Source organism: Oncorhynchus gorbuscha, linkage group LG01 (assembly GCF_021184085.1).
Source record: "Oncorhynchus gorbuscha isolate QuinsamMale2020 ecotype Even-year linkage group LG01, OgorEven_v1.0, whole genome shotgun sequence".
Taxonomy (NCBI): domain Eukaryota; kingdom Metazoa; phylum Chordata; class Actinopteri; order Salmoniformes; family Salmonidae; genus Oncorhynchus; species Oncorhynchus gorbuscha.
The window spans coordinates 90,216,189-90,238,386 of record NC_060173.1 but is presented as its reverse complement, the minus strand read 5'-3'; the positions used below and the strand labels follow the sequence as shown (position 1 = coordinate 90,238,386).

General features: G+C 43.1%; 1 pseudogene; it reads left to right on the top strand.

Annotated features, from left to right (window-relative positions):
* The first annotated feature begins 548 nt into the window (after positions 1-548).
* On the top strand, positions 549-2,367 carry LOC124031451 (annotated as a pseudogene).
* The last annotated feature ends 19,831 nt before the right edge of the window (positions 2,368-22,198 follow it).

Sequence of the window (22,198 nt, the reverse complement as noted above, 5' to 3'; positions counted from 1 at the left end):
AAAGTTGCTAATATATGCAAATAAAAAATATTATTGAATAGAAAACACTCTAAAGCTTCTAAAACCGTTTAAATGATGTCTGTATGTAAAGCGCGATCTCAGCTTTCAATGGGGCTTCTCATTGTGAGAATCTCGCGCTCACGAGAGTTTTGGCGGGCCGAAACCTTTCGGTCACATGAAAAAACAGGTCACTTTTATGCGCGCTCTGCTCCGGTCCTGTCTTTTTTCCAAGATCGATTATACAATGCATGCGTTTCTGTTCGTCCTCACGATTGCTGTACACCACATATGTCAGAGTCAAGGCCCGCGGGCCACATCCGGCCCGCGAGAAGGTTTTTTACGGCCCCTGGGATGATCTTGATTTATTATTAGAACCGGCCCGCAGACCGCAGCAAGCCGGCAGCCCGCAGATCTTTTACACGCACCAATACTACATTTCCCACAATGCAACGGTCACGCACCGAGCAGTAGGCTGCTTCATTTCAATATTTATTGGCACAGCAGTTGTCAGCATCACAGTAAAATTAACTTTCAGATACCCATCAAAAATGGCAAAACGGAAGGTGGACACTGAGAACCGGGGGTTTCAAACAAGGTGGGAGTCGGAGTATTTGTTCACGGAGGTAGCTGGAAAACCTGTGTGTCTTCTGTGTGGAGAAAGTGTGGCGGTACTGAAAGAGTATAATCTGAGACGACATTATGAAACGAAACACGCGGACAAAAACAAGAATATGGACATGGAACAAAGGCTACAAAAGGCAGAGGAATTAAAACGAGGCCTCAAATCTCGACAGGCTCTGTTCAAAAAAGCCAAATCACAAGGCCAGGCTGCTGTCAAGGCCAGTTTTATTTTGGCAGAAGAGATCGCTAAATCAGCCCGGCCATTTACGGAGGGGGATTTCATCAAAAACTGCATGATTAAAGTTTGTGACGAAGTTTGCCCAGAAAAAGGCAACTTTTTTAAATGTGAGTCTGAGCAGAAACACCATTGCCGAGAGAGTAGACCAGTTGTCCATCAATCTAAAAGAGCAGCTTGTGAAAAAGGGAAAAGATTTCATTGCATATTCCTTGGCTGTGGATGAGAGCACCGACATTTCTGACATTGCCCAGTTGTCAATTTTCATCCGCGGAGTGGACTCCAGCCTAAGCATGACAGAGGAGTTTTTGGCTTTACGTCCTATGCATGGCACAACTACGGGGCATGATTTGTATGAAGAGGTGTCAAGATGTGTAAATGAGATGGAGCTGCCTTGGGAAAAACTCGTGGGTTTGACAACCGACGGAGCACCTGCGATGTGTGGACACAGGAGCGGACTGGTGGAGAAGATACGGGAAAAGATGCAAGAGGAAAACGCGACAGGTGAGCTGACAGCTTATCATTGTATCATACACCAGGAAGCGTTGTGCGGTAAAGCCTTGAAAATGGAGCATGTAATGAGCATCATCACGCGCACAGTTAACTTTATCAGAGCCAAAGGTTTGAATCACCGCCAGTTCAAGGCATTTCTGACGGAGTTAGAAACGGAGCATGGTGATTTGCCTTATCACACAGAGGTGCGATGGCTAAGCCAGGGAAAGGTGCTTCAAAGATGTTTCGAGCTTCGTGAGGAGATTTGTCTGTTCTTGGACAGCAAAGGGAAAGACACAACACAACTCCGAGACGAAATGTTTCTGTGTGAAATGGCTTTTCTGTGTGACATTACGAGTCATCTGAATGCAATGAACTTGCAGCTGCAGGGTCGGGATCGTGTCATCTCTGATATGTACAGTACAGTGAAGGCATTTAAAACCAAACTGACTCTGTGGGAGACGCAGATGCGGAAAGAAAATTTGAGCCACTTTCCCAGCTGCCAGACCATGAAAGAGAAGCTCTCTACCAGTGCGTTCCCGAGCGCACAGTTGGCTGATAAAATAGGTATGCTTGCCGCTGACTTTCGACGCCGATTTGCTGACTTTGAAGCACAAAAAAGCAGGTTGGAACTGCTCGGTAACCCATTTGCTGTTGACGTGGAAAGCTCACCACCAAACCTCCAAATGGAGTTGATTGACCTCCAATGCAATGATGCACTGAGGGCAAAATATGCGGCAGTGGGTGCTGCGGAGTTCGCCCGTTTCCTCCCCGACACAATGCCCCAGCTGCGCATCCAGGCTGCTCAAACGTTGTCTATGTTTGGCAGCACATACCTGTGTGAACAACTGTTTTCTTTGATGAACTTGAACAAAACATCACACAGAAGTCGACTTACTGCTGAACACCTCCACTCAATTCTGAGGATTTCCTCAGCTCAGAGCCTTACCCCGAACATTGATGAACTTGTGGAAAAGATGGGACACCACCAAGTATCACCCTCAACCTCAAACAAGTGAACATTACTGTGCAATCACATATTTAGAGTTTTTACTCAGTTCAAGTTTAAAAGTTAAAGTTTAATATTTGTTTTCACTGCATGTTACTTCTCCTTAAACAAAGTGTTGTTTTTGATTAATAGATTTTTGCACTTTATTTTATTGTATTTCAATCCAATTATATTTTAAAAATATTTCAGTTGAGTGGATGATAGAAAATTGCTATTATTGTTTTTTTCTTTGAAGTAAATTTAGCCCACTTTTGCTAAAATAGAAAATATAGGCTACTGATGGTGCCTTGAATACCGGTTTCTTTCATTTAATGTTCATGTTATGGGGATTTTTATATAAAGGAAATTTGTCTTTTGTGTCTGTTGAAAATTAAAGATTACTGACAGAGCCATAAGAAAATATTGCTTTATTTATCTGATCATATTGGAATATATTTGTTAGGTTTTCAGTAGGTTCAATTAGGTTCACTAGACTATATGCGTCATTTAAAATTTTTCAATGAACATTCGAACAGTCCGGCCCTCGGCTTGTAGCTAAATTTTTTATTTGGCCCTCCGTCCATTTGACTTTGACACCCCTGCTGTACACCTTTATAACATGTTAAAGCTTGATTATGAACTTAGTTTGTTAAGTTTAGTCGACATATAATATGTAAGTTTGACGTTTTGGTGCGCATCCACTTGACTTTTGGCTACATTTCAACCGAAATGTGTCGTGTTTGAGAACCGAAAGACACAGACTGCAAAACTAAACGCTGTTTTTGGTAAGTATAATTCCTTCCAGGTCTTCTGATGGAAGAACAGCAAAGGTAAGGGAATATTTATGTGGTAAATTTGGGTTTTGTGGACTCTAAGATAGAGGAGCCATAATGCTACTTTTTGAGCGCCGACTCATAGTATAGCCTAGTGAACGAAACCTGTAACGCTAAAAATAAATGTAACACAGCGATTGCATTCAGAAGAAGTGTATCTAACTATATATATGTAGAACATGCATATTTAGTCAAAGTTTATGATGTGTATTCCTTGTTAGCTGACGTTATCTGCCGGAGCTATCGTCATTTCTCAGGACATTTGAGTAGCATTTTTTGAACGATGCATCATTGTAAACAGAGATTTATGGATATATATAGCATATTATTGAAAAAAACATAAATGTACTGTGTAACATGTTATATTACTGTCATCTGATGAAGATTTCAAAAGGTTAGTGCATTATTTTTCTTTTAATCCTGCGTTTGTTGATTGCATATTTTTTTCAACTTGACTATGCAAATTAGCTGTGTCTTCGGTGGTGGTTTGACATAAATATGTGCTATGTTTTCGCCGTAAAACATTTTAGAAATCTGACTTGCTGGGTAAATAAACAAGGTGTTTATCTTTCATTTGAGCCATTGGACTTGTTAATGTGTGGAGGTTAAATATTTTTTGGAATATTTTTGCGTTCCATGTGCCACCTTCCCGCTGAACGTAGGGGGGGGGTGTTCCCAAATTGGAACCCTAGTCCCCTTCTGGTTAAAGTGGCTAGTGATACATGTATTACATAAGGATGCAGTCGATGATGTAGAGTACAGTATATACGTATGCATATGAGATGAATAATGTAGGGTATGTAACATTATATAAGGTAGCATTGTTTAAAGTGGCTAGTGATATATTTACATCATTTCCCATCAATTCCCATTATTAAAGTGGCTGGAGTTGAGTCAGTGTCAGTGTCAGTGTGTTGGCAGCAGCCACTCAATGTGAGTGGTGGCTGTTTAACAGTCTGATGGCCTTGAGATAGAAGCTGTTTTTCAGTCTCTCGGTCCCAGCTTTGATGCACTTGTACTGACCTCGCCTTCTGGATGATAGCGGGGTGAACAGGCAGTGGTTCGGGTGGTTGATGTCCTTGATGATCTTTATGATCTTCCTGTAAAATCAGGTGTCCATGAGGGCAGGTAGTTTGCCCCCGGTGATGCGTTGTGCAGACCTCACTCCCCTCTGGAGAGCCTTACGGTTGTGGGCGGAGCAGTTGCCGTACCAGGCGGTGATACAGCCCGCCAGGATGCTCTCGATTGTGCATCTGTAGAAGTTTGTGAGTGCTTTTGGTGACAAGCCGAATTTCTTCAGCCTCCTGAGGTTGAAGAGGCGCTGCTGCGCCTTCTTCATGATGCTGTCTGTGTGAGTGGATCAATTCAGTTTGTCTGTGATGTGTATGCCGAGGAACTTAGAACTTGCTACCCTCTCCACTACTGTTCCATCGATGTGGATAGGGGGGTGTTCCCTCTGCTGTTTCCTGAAGTCCACAATCATCTCCTTAGTTTTGTTGACGTTGAGTGTGAGGTTATTTTCCTGACACCACACTCCGAGGGCCCTCACCTCCTCCCTGTAGGCCATCTCGTCGTTGTTGGTAATCAAGCCTACCACTGTTGTGTCGTCCGAAAACTTGATGATTGAGTTGGATGCGTACATGGCCACACAGTCGTGGGTGAACAGGGAGTACAGGAGAGGGCTCAGAACGCACCCTTGTGGGGCCCCAGTGTTGAGGATCAGCAGGGTGGAGATGTTGTTGCCTACACTCACCACCTGGGGGCGGCCCGTCAGGAAGTCCTGTACCCAGTTGCACAGGGCGGGGTCGAGACCCAGGGTCTCGAGCTTGATGACGAGCTTGGAGGGTACTATGGTGTTGAATGCCGAGCTGTAGTCGATGAACAGCATTCTCACATAGGCATTCCTCTTGTCCAGATGGGTTAGGGCAGTGTGCAGCGTGCTTGAGATTGCATCGTCTGTGGACCTATTTGGGCGGTAAGCAAATTGGAGTGGGTCTAGGGTGTCAGGTAGGGTGGAGGTGATATGGTCCTTGACTAGTCTCTCAAAGCACTTCATGATGACGGAAGTGAGTGCTACGGGGCGGCAGTCGTTTTGCTCAGTTACCTTAGCTTTCTTGGGAACAGGAACAATGGTGGCCCTCTTGAAGCATGTGGGAACAGCAGACTGGTATAGGGATTGATTGAATATGTCCGTAAACACACCGGTCAGCTGGTCTGCACATGCTCTGAGGGAGCGGCTCGGGATGCCGTCTGGGCCTGCAGCCTTGTGAGGGTTGACACGTTTAAATGTCTTACTCACCTCGGCTCCAGTGAAGGAGATTCCGCATGTTTCCGTTGCAAGCCGTGCCAGTGGCACTGTATTGTCCTCAAAGCGGGCAAAAAAGTTATTTAGTCTGCCTGGGAGCAAGACATCCTGGTCCGTGACTGGGCTGGATTTCTTATTGTAGTCCGTGATTGACTGTAGACCCTGCCACATGCCTCTTGTGTCTGAGCCGTTGAATTGAGATTCTACTTTGTCTCTGTACTGACGCTTAGCTTGTTTGATAGCCTTGCGGAGGGAATAGCTGCACTGTTTGTATTTAGTCATGTTACCAGTCACCTTGCCCTGATTAAAAGCAGTGGTTCGCGCTTTCAGTTTCAAGCGAATGCTGCCATCAATCCACGGTTTCTGGTTAGGGAATGTTTTAATCGTTGCTATGGGAACGACATCTTCAACGCACGTTCTAATGAACTCGCACACCGAATCAGCGTATTCGTCAATATTGTTATCTGACGCAATACGAAACATATCCCAGTCCACGTGATGGAAGCAGTCTTGGAGTGTGGAGTCAGCTTGGTCGGACCAGCGTTGGACAGACCTCAGCGTGGGAGCCTCTTGTTTTAGTTTCTGTGTGTAGGCAGGGATCAACAAAATGGAGTCATGGTCAGCTTTTCCGAAAGGAGGGCGGGGCAGGGCCTTATATGCGTTGCGGAAGTTAGAGTAACAATGATCCAAGGTTTTTCCAGCCCTGGTTGTGCAATCGATATGCTGATCAAATTTAGGGAGTCTTGTTTTCAGATTAACCTTGTTAAAATCCCCAGCTACAATGAATGCAGCCTCCGGATAAATGGATTCCAGTTTGCAAAGAGTCAAATAAAGTTCGTTCAGAGCCATCGATGTGTCTGCTTGGGGGGGGATATATACGGCTGTGATTATAATCGAAGAGAATTCTCTTGGTAGATAATGTGGTCGATATTTGATTGTGAGGAATTCTAAATCAGGTGAACAGTGTTACGGCAGATGAGTGAGGAGGTGTGGAGTCAGGCGCAGAGAACAAACGATGTGGGAAAAAAACACGCTTTAATGTCCCGGATAAATAACATGAACAAAAGTAGGAAAACAAATGAACAGAAATATAAACGGACAGCGTGAAACCCAAAATACAAACAAAATACACTCAAACAAAGAACAGACGAACAAGCCCGCACGAAACAGAAGCGGGCTGAACAAACTATATATAACCCTACCCTAACAACCAAACAAGAAACAGGTGCTACCAATCAGACAAAACCAAAGGAACACAGAACAACGTATCGGTGATAGCTGGTAGACCGGCGGCGACGACCGCTGAGCGGCACCCGAACAAGAAGGGGAGTCACATTCGGTAATATTCGTGACAGTACCCCCCCTGACGCACAGCTCCCGCAGTGCGCCAACGCTGGCCTCGGGGACGATCCGGGGGCCGAGGCGCTGGGCGATCCAGACGGAGGCGATGGAACTCTCTCAACATAGATGGATCTAGAATATCCCTCACCGGAACCAAGCACCTCTCCTCCGGAACGTACCCCTCCCAGTCAACGAGGTACTGCAAGCCCCTCACCCGGCGTCTCGAGTACAGAATAGCTCGTATCTTGTACGCCGGGGACCCCTCGATGTCCAGAGGGGGTGGAGGAACCTCCGGAACCTCACCTTCCTGCATGGGACCAGCTACCACCGGTCTGAGAAGAGACACATGAAACGAGGGGTTAATACGATAATACGAAGGAAGTGATAATCGATAACAAACCTCGTTTATTCTCCCTATACACTGCGGACCCAGCTTCCGGCAGGGCAAGCGGAGGGGCAGGTTTCGGGTCGAGAGCCAGACCCTGTCCCCAGGTGCAAACATGGGGGCTTCACTGCGGTGACGGTCAGCGCTCTTCTTCTGCCTTAGACTCGCTTGGCGTAATGACTCTTGGACAGCCCTCCAGGTCTCCTTAGAGCGCTGCACCCACTCCTCCACCGCAGGAGCCTCAGTCTGGCTCTGATGCCACGATGCCAGGACTGGCTGGTACCCCAACATGCACTCAAATGGTGACATGTTGGTAGAGGAGTGGCTTAGTGAGTTCTGGGCTATTTCTGCCCAGGGAATATATCTCGCCCACTCCCCTGGCCGGTCCTGGCAATACGACCACAGAAACGTACCCACCTCCTGGTTCACTCTCTCCACCTGCCCATTACTTTCCGGGTGATCACCTGAGGTCAGGCTGACCGAGATCCCCAGACGTTCCATAAATGCCCTCCAAACACGGGAGATAAACTGGGGGCCCCGATCAGAAACTATATCCTCGGGCACCCCGTAGTGCCGGAAGACATGGGTGAAAAGAGCTTCCGCAGTCTGTAGGGCCGTAGGGAGACCGGGCAATGGGATAAGACGACAGGACTTAGAGAACCGATCCACAACGACCAGGATCATTGTGTTACCTTGAGAGGGGGGAAGGTCAGTAAGAAAATCCACCGATAGATTGGTCCACGGCCATTGTGGAACGGGAAGAGGTTGTAATTTACCTCGTGGCATGTGTCTAGGAGCCTTACTCTGGGCGCACACCGAACAGGAGGAAACATAGAATCGCACATCCCTCCTCAAAGTGGGCCACCAGTACTTCCTCTCAAGACCTCGCACTGTCCTAAAAATACCTGGGTGACCCGACGAGGGTAGACAATGAGCCCATCGAATCAATTGATCACGAACAGCCAGCGGCACGTACCTACGACCCTCCGGACACTGTGGAGGCGCAGATTCCTCCCTTAGTGCCCGCTCGATGTCCGCGTCCACATCCCATACTACTGGTGCCACCAGCTTAGCTGCCGGAATGATGGGAGTAGGATCGATGGACCTGTCCTCAGTGTCATGTAGTCTTGACAGCGCGTTGGCCTTAGTGTTGAGGGAACCTGGTCTATACGAGATAGTGAAACGAAATCTGGTGAAAAACATGGCCCACCTTGCCTGACGAGGATTCAGTCTCCTAGCTGATCGGATATACTCCAGGGAACGGTGGTCAGTCCAGATAAGGAAAGGGTGCTTAGCCCCCTCAAGCCAGTGTCTCCACACCTTCAGGGCCTTAACCATAGCCAACAACTCCCTGTCCCCCACATCATAATTCCGCTCCGCTGTCCCGAGTTTCGCACCAGATTATAAGCACTCCTGAGATCCAGTTTAGTGAAGAACTGCACTCAGTGAAATGATTCCACTGCCGTAGCAATGAGAGGTAGTGGGTAACTAAAACCCCCAGTGATGGTATTTAGACCTCTATAATCAATACACGGACGCAAACCACCATCTTTTTTCTTCAAAAAAAGAAACTCGAAGAGACAGGTGACTTGGAGGGCCGAATGTACCCCTGTCCCAGAGCCTTGGTGATATAAGTTTCCATAGCCACCGTCTCCTCCTGGGACAAAGGATACACATGACTCCTAGAGAGTGCAGCGTTACCCTGGAGGTTTATCACACAATCCCCCTGCCTATGGGGTGGTAATTGGGTCACCTTCTTTTTACTGAAAACGAAAACCTTCTTTTTACTGAAAACCTGGTCTGGACTCTCCACCGTTGTCGCACCGATGGAAACCCCTACACACCTGCCTGAACACTCATCAGACCACCACTGTAGAGTTCCCTGTTTCCACGAAATCGTAGGATTATGAATAGCTAGCCAGGGAATTCCCAGTACCACTGGAAACACAGGTGAATCGATAAGGAACATACTAATTCGCTCCTTGTGATTCCCCTGCGTAATCATCTCCAACGAAATTGTGGCTTTCCTCACCAGCCCTGACCCTAATGGTCGACTATCTAAAGAGTGCACGGTAAAAGGGGGGTCTACTTTTACTAACGGAATCCTCAACCTCTGAGCGAATCCGCGATCTATAAAGTTTCCAGCTGCGCCTGAATCTACCAGTGCCTTATGCTGGAGAGAAGGAGAATAATTAAGGAAACATATTAATAAGAACATGTGACCAACAGGAAACTCTGGGAGAGTGTGGTGCTTACTCACCTGGGGTGACCGAGGAGTGTTCTGCCTGCCTTCTCGATTCCCAGATGAATTCCTCCAGCACCGACCAGACGTGTGCCCCCTTTTCTGCCCCTCCCAAAAGATAGAATTTGTAGATAATTGGCCCTCTTTCTGGGACTCACCCACAAACAGGACCAAGCCTGGCCTGTTGAGGATTGACATACTCCATCCTAGCTGGAGGGGTGCTCTCATCTTATCTATGAACATAGACAGGGCTCTAACTCCCCTAGCTCCACAATGAAATAGGGTGCAGTCCAGGCAGCAGGCTGCCACTAGCACAGTCAGTGTGGTCAGCTCAGCTATCCCCATTGAGACTGTGTCTGTGCATCGACCTAGGTTGGGCAAAACTAAACATGGCGGTGTTCGCCTTAGCAATCTCACTGGAATAAAGACCTCCTCCATTCCTGCCATTATTGAAAATCAATCACGATACCTTACATCTCAAAATAGGTCTACTTAATGTTAGATCCCTCACTTCAAAGGCAGTTATAGTCAATGAACAAATCACTGATCATAATCTTGATGTGATTGGCCTGACTGAAACATGGCTTAAGCCTGATGAATTTACTGTGTTACAGTTTTTCTCAATTGCTAAAACACTAAAACCCATTGGCTGAACAACGTTCTCAGTTGCCTGGACTCATTTAGCTAATTATGCAGTCTGTTGTTAATACCTTAAACCATTTCACATGGTAAAACACACTTTTCAGATCTCACTTAGACTTTTCAGCAAAACTCTAAACACATTCTCATTCTCAAACACATTCTACACTCTAATGCACATGTCATCCATACTGGTGAACACAAGTGGCAACAATCAAATACAAATAGAGAACACGTGTCATTGATTGAACACAACCACTCAAAATTGATTTAACCTGTTTAAAATGATGCGACACAATCAATATAAGCCAGTTCAGAGAGCAAACACGTTGTTGAAGGTGGGAAAGATAGGCTGAGAATGGATAGAAGAAATAATGTGAGAGGATGAGGACAAGTGCATATGCGAGGTGGGCGACGAGGAGGAAGAGGAGGAGGGCAAGAAAGAGAAATAGGAAGACGAAGAGTGGAAATATCTGATGAAATTCGAGCAACAGTTTTGACCATGTTCTTGTCCATGGACTGACAATGAGGGAAGCAGGACTTAGAGTGCAACCCAATTTGAGCCGATGTTCACCATAGTAAGGACATTCAGAGAAGAGAACAGATACAGTATACTACTGTATTTTTGTAATTGCACATTTACTCTACTACACTATATGCAGCTGTTTCAATAGACATTTGTAAAGTTAATCACTGTATGTATTGTACTGCATGAATATGTTTTGTAACTGCACAACTACTTTTTGTAGAATTGCAAGGCTGCCACATGCAGGTGGAAGGACAGCTATATTCACTCGGGAGCAAGAGGTGGTTATAGCTGGCATGGTCCTTCAAGATAATGCTATACGACTCAGGAAATACAGGAACGAGTGATACAAGACAACACACACTTCCAGGGAATCGACAGTGTGAGCATTTACACAATTGACAGTGTCCTCCATCGTAACAGGATGCGAATGAAACAAGTATACAGAGTACCTTTTGAGCGCCAAGGGTGAAAGAACTGCGAGCTCAGTATGTGCAAGTAAGTGCACATTTAAAAATATTTACTGTAATCCAGATTGTCTACAGTACTAACACATACTATGTGAATGACATTACTCTTCAGTACATACAATGTATGTGAATCAGAAGCCTAGATGTACTCTACAGTATAGCACTGTCTCTGTACGACTTACAAAATCCTACATACAGTATATTGTATTTCTACACAGACAATATTTTACTTGGAATCCTTGGACAGACCCCATGAGTTCATCTTTGTCGATAAAGCAGGCTTCAATCTAACAAAGAGAAGGAGAGGCCGAAACATGATTGGACAGCGGGCCATTGTTGAAGTCGCTGGTCAACGAGGTGGCAATGTCACAATCTGTGCTGCTATCAGCAACCATGGTGTTCTACATCACCATGTTACACTCTGGCCATATAACACCAAGCACCTTCTAAGATGTATTGCCAATCTAAGAGATATTTCATTTGAGTAGCAGGTTCAAGAGCAGCAGGGTCAAGAGCTAAATGAGAATCCCATTCCCACCTACAGTATGTGATAGTGTGGGACAATGTCCGTTTCTACCGAGCTGCTCAGGTAAGGGAATGGTTTAACATCAATGGGCAGTTTATGAACTTGTACCTCCCTCCATACTCGCCTTTCCTGAATTCGATTGAGGAGTTTTTCTCCTCTTGGAGATGGAAAGTGTATGATAGACAACCCTACACCACAGTAAATCTGCTGCAAGACATGGATTTAGCCTATGGTGATATAGGTGAGGAATCATGTCAGGGCTGGATACGGCACACAAGAGGCTTCTTCCCCCATTGCCTCAGGAGTGACAATATTGCTTGTGATGTCGACGAAGTGCTCTGGCCTGACCCAGCCCAAAGACAATAAGAAGCACATTGATCACATGTTTACTCCTTTGATTTCTGTCTCTTTTAGTATTGTATACTGTAGTACAGTGCATTGTAGGCTGTATACTGTACAATGGACAAATTGTATGACCCTGGACATTGTGCTTTCCATTTATTAACAGTACTGACTGCTCAATAGATTTTGAATGGTTGCAGGTTCATATCAACAAAGAACAAGAATTACAGTATCGCAGAGACAAAGGAAAGTTTGTGAGATGCAGGGTACAGTACTGTAAAAATAGGGGTACAAGGAGGAGGAAGAACAAAAAACAAAATCGCAAAGAACAAAGCAGAGTAGTAATTTCTGATCAATATTGAGCTACTATGACAGAACATGTTTTCGTTCATCAAAAGACAATGACGGAAAAATATGAATATTTTTTTAGATTAAAAATGTACTTCTCCCTGAGAATTGTATGTTTTGAACAATGTGTTTTTTACTGAGTGCTTGAGAGTGTATATCATTTTGATCACTTTGTTTATGATTTGAGAGCAGTGTTTGATTTTGAACACAGGTTAAACTCTTTTGAGGCGAATGTTTCATTTTGATGTGTCAGAGGTGCGTTTCAGGCTTTTATTTTGAAAAATGTGCGAGAAAGATAACATTGCGCCAGTGGATAGCTGGGTGTGCGCATGAGTTTTGCTTGCGCATCAGAGTGGGGCAGCCATTGTCTCTCCCTTTCCTATTGAAAAAGCGACAGTCCTGGTTGATATATTATCGATTATATATTTTTAAAACAACCTGAGGATTGATTATAAAAACGTTTGACATGTTTCTGTGGACCTTACGGATACTATTTGGAATTTTCGTCTGCGCTGTTGTGACCGCTCGCGCCTGTGGATTTCTGAACATAACGCGCCAAACAAATGGAGGTATTTTGGATATAAAAATAATATTTTTGGAACAAAAGGAACATTTCTTGTGTAACTGGGAGTCTCGTGAGTGGAAACATCCAAAGGGCATCAAAGGTAAGTGATTTAATCTATTGCTTTTATGACTTTCGTGACCAATCTACTTGGCTGCTAGGTGTTTGTAATATTTTGTCTACTGAGAGAGATGTTCTTACATAAACGCGTGTTATGCTTTCGCCGAAAAGCTGTATTGAAATCTGACACGCCAGGTGGATTAACAAAAAGCTAAGCTGTGTTTTGCTATATTGCACTTGTGATTTAATGAAAATTAAATATGTTGAGCAATTTAATTTGAATTTGGCGCACTGCAATTCAGCAGGTGTTGATGAAAATGATCCCACTAACAGGATGGGTGCGTCAAGAAGTTAACCACCTACACGATGAGCTCAATTTAACCTTGCGCAATACCCTAGATGCAGTTGCACCCCTAAAAACTAAAAACATTTGTCATACGAAACTAGCTCCCTGGTATACAGACCCGAGCTCTGAAGCAAGCTTCCAGAAAATTGGAACGGAAATGGCGCCACACCAAACTGGAAGTCTTCCGACTAGCTTGCAAAGATAGTACTGTGCAGTTTCGAAGAGCCCTTACTGCTGCTCGATCATCCTATTTTTCCAAATTCATTGAGGAAAATATGAACAATCCGAAATGTCTTTTTGATACTGTCACAAAGCTAACTAAAAAGCAGCATTCCAGAGAGAGGATGGCTTTCACTTCAGCAGTAATAAATTAATGAACTTCTTTGAGGAAAAGATCATGATCATTAGAAAGCAAATTATGGACTCCTCTTTAAATCTGTGTATTTTCCTCCAAAGCTCAGTTGTCCTGAGTCTGCACAATTCTGCCAGGACCAAGAATCAAGGGAGACACTCAAGTGTTTTAGTACTATATCTCTTGACACAATGATGAAAATAATCATGGCCTCTAAACCATCAAGCTGCATACTGGACCCTATTCCAACTAAACAACTGAAAGAGCTGCTTCCTGTGCTTGGCCCTCCTATGTTGAACATAATAAATGGCTCTCTATCCACTGGATGTGTACCAAACTCAGTAAAAGTGGCAGTAATAAAGCCTCTCTTGAAAAAGCCAAACCTTGACCCAGAAAATATTTTTAAAAATATCGGCCTATATCGAATCTTCCATTCCTCTCTAAAATTTTATAAAAGCTGTTGCGCAGCAACTCACTGCCTTCCTGAAGACAAACAATGTATAAGAAATGCTTCAGTCTAGTTTTAGAGCCCATCATAGCACTGAGACTGCAATTGTGAAGGTGGTAAATGACCTTTCAACTTCTTAAGGTATAGGGGGCAGCATTTTCACTTTTGGATAAATAGCGTGCCCAATTTCAACTTCCTGCTACTCATGCCAAAAATACAAGATATGCATATTATTGGTATATTCGGATAGAAAACACTCTGAAGTTTCTAAAACTGATTGAATCATGTCTGTGAGTATAACATAACTTATGTTGCAGGCAAAACCCCGAGGACTAACCGTTCAGAATTTCTTTTTTTAGGTCTCTGTCTGTTCAGTGAGTTCTCATTGGGAAACAATATCTTAGGCACTTGTTTTCAGTTCCTACCGCTTCCACTGGATGTCATCAGTCTTCGAAATTTGGTTGAGGTTATTCCTTTGTGCAATGAACAAGTACGGACTTCTTGGAAAAAGGTAACGCTGTTGAGAGTGCGCAAGACTTGAAAAGTAGCTTTAGTTTCCTCTCATCCTCTATTGAAAACAGATAGACCCGTCTTCAATTTGATCGATTATTAACGTTTAAAAATACCTGAAGTTGTATTACAAAAGTAGTTTGAAATGTTTTGGCAAAGTTTACAAGCAACTTTTGAGATATTTTGTAGTGACGTTCCGCAATATGGAAGCTGTTTTTTTCTGGATGAATTGCGCCAAATAAATGGACATTTTGGATATATATGGACGGAATTAATCAAACAACGGGACCAATTGTGATGTTTATGGGACACATTGGAGTGCCAACAATAGAAGCTCGTCAAAGGTAAGGGATGTTTTATATTTTATTTCTGCGTTTTGTGTAATGCCTGCAGGGTTGAAATATGCTACTCTTTGTTTACTGTTGTGCTATCATCAGATAAAAGCTTCTTATACTTTCGTTGAAAAGCCTTTTTTAAATCTGACATGTTGGCTGGATCCACAACGAGTGTAGCTTTAATTTAGTATCTTACATGTGTGATTTAATGAAAGTTGGATTTTTATATCATTTTTTTATTTGCCGCGCTGCATTTTCCCTGGCTTTTGGCCAAGTGGGACGCAAGCGTCCCCTATACCATAAGAAGTTAATGGCGTCAGACCGAGGCTCTGCATATGTCCTTGTACTCCTGGACCTTAGTGCTGCTTTTGATACCATCGATCACCACATTCTTTTGGAGAGATTGGAAACCCAATTTGCTCTACATGGACAAGTTCTGGCCTGGCTTAGATCTTATCTGTCGGAAAGATATAAATGTGTCTCTGTGAATGGTTTGTCCTCTGACAAATCAACTGTAAATTCCGGTGTTCCTCAAGGTTCCGTTTTAGGACCACTAATGTTATCACTATATATTTTACCTCTTGGGTATGTCATTTGAAAACATAATGTTAACTTTCACTGCAATGCGGATGACACACAGTTTACATTTTAATGAAACATGGTGAAGCCCCAAAATTGCCCTTGCTTAGAAGCCTGTGTTGCAGACATAAGGAAGTGGATGGCTGCAAACGTTCTACTTTTAAACTCGGACAAAACAAAGCTCTGACCTTGTTCTAGGTCCCAAGATACAAAGAGATCTTCTGTTGAATCTGACAAATAATCTTGATGGTTGTACAGTCGTCTCAAATAAAACTGTGAAGGACCTCGGCGTTACTCTGTATCCTGATCTCTCTTTTGACGAACATATCAAGACTGTTTCAAGGACAGCTTTTTTCCGTCCTCGTAACATTGCAAAAATCAGAAACGTTCTGATTTGCAAATAATTTGCAAATAAATTCATTAAAAATCCTACAATGTGATTTTCTGGATTTCTTTTCTCATTTTGTCTGTCATAGTTGAAGTGTACCTATGATGAAAATTACAGGCCTCTCATCTTTTTAAGTGGGATAACTTGCACAATTGGTAGCTGACTAAATACTTTTCCCCCACTCTACACTCTCAAGCAGTCAGTAAACAATACACCGAAAAATAGAAAACACATTGTTCAAAACATACAATTCTCAGGGAGAAGTACTTTTTTTATTTAAAAAAATATTCATATTTTTCCGTCATTGACTTTTGATGAACGAAAACATGTTCTATCATAGCTCAAAATTGATCAGAAATTACTGCTCTGCTTTGCTCTTTGCAATTTTGTTTTTCCTCGCATACGCACTCGTCCTCTCACATTGTTTCTTCTATCCATTCTCAGACTTTCTCCTTCAACAACCTGTTTCCTCTCTGAACTGGCTTATATTGGTTGTGTCGCATCATTTGAAACAGGTTAAATCAATTTTGCGTGGTTGTGTTCAATCAATGACATGTGTTTTCTATTTGTATTTGATTGTTGCCACTTGTGTTCACCAGTATGGATGACATGTGCATTAGAGTGCAGAATGTGTTTTGAGAATGAGAATGTGTTTAGAGCTTTGCTGAAATGTCTAAGTGAGATCTGCAAATTGTGTTTTACCATGTGAAATTGTTTAAGGTATTGACTGCATAATTATCTAAATGAGTCCATGCAACTGAGAACTCTGTTCAGCCAATGGGTTTTAGTGTGTTAGCAATTGAGAAAAACTGTAAAGCAGAGAGAGAGAGAGAGAGAGAGAGAGAGAGAGAGAGAGAGAGAGAGAGAGAGAGAGAGAGAGAGAGAGAGAGAGAGAGAGAGAGAGAGAGAGAGAGAGAGAGAGAGAGAGAGAGAGAGAGAGAGAGAGAGAGAGAGAGAGAGAGACCTATACAATATTTGCTGTAACTTATCAGACCTGTGTGTGTGTTTATATTTGTCCTATTTGTCCCAAAGACAGGTTACATAAATGCATGAAGAATCACATACTGTAACGATATTCCTTAGGTGGAGTAGAGGCGGACCAAAACACAGCATGGTGGTTATTCATGTTTTTTAATAAAGACACTAGACATGAATAAACTAACAAAAACAATCAACGTGGAAAACCACAAAAACAGCCCTATCTGGTGCAAAACACAGAGACAGGAACAATCACCCACAAACACACAGTGAAACCCAGGCTACTTAAATATGGTTCCCAATCAGAGACAATGACTAACACCTGCCTCTGATTGAGTACCATATCAGGCCAGACATAGAAATAGACAAACAAGACATCCAACATAGAATGCCCACTTAGATCACACCCTGAACAACCAAAACATAGAAACATACAAAGGAAACTATGGTCAGGGTGTGACACATACCTTTAAATCAAACATAACCTGTTTAAAATACTATTAAAAGTATTTGTTTTTTTAGTGTGTACTGTTTTCAGTGTGTGTGTCAACTTCGACATTGCCAAAACACATAGCTGTAGGTGTTATTTATAGCTATGTCGGTGTTATTTATCATGTGTTTACACTTGATCTGATTGAATCTAAGCCTTAATGTCCCTGAGTTACTTTTTAGTGTTTAGTAGCCAAACCCACTGGCTCCAGGTCATCTACATCTACTCTTTGCTAGGTAAAGCCCCGCTTTATCTCAGCTCACTGGTCACCGTAGCAGCACCCACCCGTAGCACGTGCTCCAGCAGGTATATTTCACTGGTCACCCCCAAAGCCAATTCCTACACTAGGCTGCCTTTCCTTCCAGTTCTCTGCTGCCTATGACTGGAACTCACTGCAAAAAATCACTGAAGCTGGAGACTCATATCTCCCTCACTAGCTTTAAGCACCAGCTGTTAGAGCAGCTCACAGATCACTGCACCTGTACATAGCCCATCTGTAAATAGCCCATCCAACTACCTCATCCCCATACTGTATTTATTTATCTTGCTCCTTTGCACCCCAGTATCTCTACTTGCACATTTATCTTTTGCACATCTAACGTTCCAGTGTTTAATTGCTATATTGTAATTACTTCGCCACCATGGCCTATTTATTGCCTTACCTCCCTTATCCTACCTCATTTGCACATCCTGTATATATACCTTTTGCACTGTAATATTGACTGTATGTTTGTTTATTCCATGTATAACTCTGTGTTGTTGTATGTGTCAAACTGCTTTGCTTTATCTTGGCCAGGTCGCAGTTGTAAATGAGAACTTGTTCTCAACTAGCCTACCTGGTTAAATAAAGGTGAAATAAAAAAATAAAAAGTTGGTGTTGTCAGATAATCACACAATTATTGACTTGATTCCAGGGAACTTTTGGCAACACATTTCTGAAATGTAATCTTGCCAATAAATCTGTGGCCAAGCTCTGTCATGGCCTGGTGGCGAAGCAGGAAATTAGGTTGCAGTCATCTAAGAGGTTGTCATTTCAAATCCGAGGTGTGGTTGTATGCTATCCAGTGTTGAGGTCAATTCCATTTAAGTTCCAGTCAATTCAGAGAGTAAACCCAAGTCCTCATTTTCCAGTATTTAATTTTTGAAATTCGAATGGCTATTTCTGTGTGCTTTCTGAATACAGTTCGTTGTTGCATGTTTACCGACAAAATACAGTTCAGCTGCCATTTCCCTATCTATCGACAGGTGATCAACCTCCGTTTCATCAAAGCGTTACACCATGGTAAGCCTACACGAAACACAGCCTATATTTTAACCCTTGTGTTGTCTTAAGGGTAAAAAATGACCCGCCACTATGTTTAACGGCAGAGAAAACACCCTAAATTATATTTTTCAACTTGAAATTGTATGACTTTTTCTAGAGTGACCTCAACATTAGTTAAAGTTAAATATCGCCTTTGTTCACATTTCCATGACAGCTGTACACCACCAGGGTACAAAGAGTGTCTTAAGGTCATTTTTGACCCAGCAGTTATAAAATTGTTTACACACAATAAAAACCACAAGAACACACACATACACAATGAGAAATTGAGGTTATGTGTGCTACTGATTGAACGCAGACAAAACTGAAACTTTCTTGTGCACGTGCAGCATCTCCCCTTCACGACCCCACACATGGCCCCTCCACGACCCCTCCACTACCCCACACATGACTCAAGTTCACAGACAAAATAAACAACATTTCAGACAAAATAAACATTTCTTGAAAGCATTGTTTAACTAATGGGGAATGCAGTCAGAGGCTATAAAGTGCTGCAGATGACAGTTCCCCCAGTTGTCTATTTGCTGAAGCCATGAGCGCACGTTTCAGTGCCCAACAGGTCATTTATCAGATTTTTGTTCAGATGTCCAGGAGGAACAAGAGAACAATGATTAAGAAGAGGAGGATGTATCTGAAGAAGAAGATGGGGAAGAATACAACCCAGAGCACGATGCATCATCTTCAGATGAAGAAGAGAGACATTTTTGTCAAGAACAGCAAAATAACATGGTCCTTGTTACCATATGACAACCAGGGCAGGATGGCAGCACAAAATGTCATAAGGACGACCCCAGGGCCCTCGAGACATGGAGTTGCCCATGACATTGCCTCAACATTCTACATGTTCATCACACCAGCCATCGAAAAAATCATCCTGGAAATGACAAATTTGGAGGATTTCTGTAAATATCGAGACAGCTGGAAAATGATGGATGAGATTGACCTGCGTGCCTACATAGGGCTGCTAATCTTAGCTGTGTGTATAGGTCCCGAGGCGAGGCTACATGTAGTTTCTGGGATGCAGTGATTTTCCGTGCCACGATGCCACTGAAAGTCTTTCACACTTTCTCAAAAATACTACAATTTGATAACCGTGAGTCAAGAACTGCAAGATGTGTGTGAGACAAACTGGCGGCCATAAGAGAGGTCTGGGAACAGTGGGTGGAGCATCTGCTATACCTTCACAACCCTGGGCCTGAAGTAACAGTAGTTGAACAACTGGTTCCATTCAGAGCTACATTTATATTTTATCTGTAATGTAAGGGATTTTCACTGTTCATTTTATTATGTATTGCTGTAATTTCATTGATTTATGTGATTGTTTTCTGTGACAGGTTTTCTGATAGGAATCTCTTTTGTCAAAAGGTCACTGTCCTTTCCGGCAGTATATGCCCAGCGAGCCAGCAAGGTATGAAATCAAGATATCGGTGGCCTGTGATGCACAATCTAGCTATGTTTGGAAGATGCAAGTCTACACAGGGAAGCAGACCAGTGGAGGCCTGGAGAAGAACCAGCAAGTTGTGTTTGATGTGACAGAAGGGGTCACTAAGGGGTCACTAAGGGGTCACAATGTCACATGTGACAATTTCTTAAAACCTCTTATGAACTCAGTCAGCAGCTCCTGAAGAGGAAGATCACACTGGTTGGCACAGTTAGAAAGATCATGCCTGAGCTCCCCCTGCACTCTTCACAAAAAGGGAGAGAGAGGCCTTCTCATTAAAGTTTGCCTTCAGCCCCAACATCACTCTAGTGTCTTACCTCCCAAAGAGGAACAATAATGTGGTCCTCCTGAGCACACTGCACAAAACGGCTGAGATCAGTGATCGTGAGGACAGGAAGTCAGCCATCATCCTGGATTACAACCACAACAAAGGAGGCATGGACAATCTGGACAAAGTGATTGGAATTTACAGCTGCAGGAGGATGACTGCCCGCTGGCCCTTGGTCATCTTCCATAACATCATTGATATGTCCTCATACAATGCCTTCGTGATAAGGAACAAGATTAACCTTACCTGGATGCCTGATAAGAGGAACAAGAAGAGGGTGTTCCTGGAGCAGCAGGGGGGAAAGGCACTTGCAACCCCACACATTCAAAGAAGGGAGCACCTCTTCCACACAGCAGCCTCTGCAGCGCTTGTGAAAGCTGTTTAGGGGGCTGAATCTTGTTCTGCTCCACCTGAGGCTGCAGCTGGGGCAGGCAAGAGGATGAGATATATGCCCGCCAAAGAAGGACTGTAAAACAAATACTATGTGCCACACGTGAGAAATACATCTGCAAAGTCCATGCACACACACTTGCATACTGTCCTACATGTGATAATTAGAGTTGATTGATTTATGTTCTTCACGTTTTTGTTTTGTATCTATTATCTTATTTTGTTCTTATTTATTGTTGTTGTATATATACACCTTGTGGGTGGGGGCAATGGATAAAAAATGGGGGAGAACTAGTATTTTTGTCGTTGAATTCCTCATTGTACAGTATATAAGAATATATATATATGCCATTTAGCAGACGCTTTTATCCAAAGCGACTTACAGTCATGTGTGCATACATTCTATGTATGGGTGGTCCCGGGATCGAACCCACTACCCTGGCGTTACAAGCGCCATGCTCTACCAACTGAGCTACAGAAGGACCACTATGTTGCCAAAAAAAATGTAAAACTGTTATTGTTTCCCTTCAGTAAAATGCTTTCAAAACTACTTTCTGCAAATTTCTTAGGCTATACAAGTGCTATCTCTTGCTAAAAAATTATGCTTACACCTACGCAGCACCTTTAGCAATAATAATAATAATAATAAACCTCCCCTTTAGTAAAGAAAACAATTATGGCAGGAGTGGTGTCCACTGATTAAATGCAGTCTTTCTGCATTGTGAAGAGGGAAAACCCAGATATTCACAAAGTTGGTGATGAATGACAGGTTGTTTCTTCATGCAAAATAGATTTGGGTTTTAAAATTCAATTAAGCTGCTTTATTTGAGGGGTTTAGTAAATGCGGGTCATTTTTTACCCTTAGGACAAGGGGAGTATACAGAATGTTAAGACTACACAAGGTTTAAGTGTTTCTAAAATCCCCTATGGTGGAAAAATGATTGGAACCATTTCCTTGTTTGACCTCTATGTTTTATGGGTATTATGACACCCTCTCTGTGCTGCTCTATAGTTGGCCTACTATTAGCCTACTTGCACAGTACAGCTTGGGTTGGACTGTGAAAGACCAAAATGGGATTCATGATTTTAGGACGTACACTCTGCTTCTCATAGAATCTTTCCCACAGGGCTCCCTTCCTTTGTCGGGCAGCTGTTTTGGGAATTTTGGGGCAACATTTGAGTATACCCACTTCTCCAGGAACCACTACACCACATCGTCACTCTAACAGTCAGAGTTTTCTATAGGCTTTTTCTCGAAGAAAACAAACAACCTGAATTATGACATTAACGTTTAAGTCTATAGGATGCCTATAACAGATATGAAAGGGAAAATATTTTATTGATGCATCCATTTTTTGTTACTTTTAAATTGAT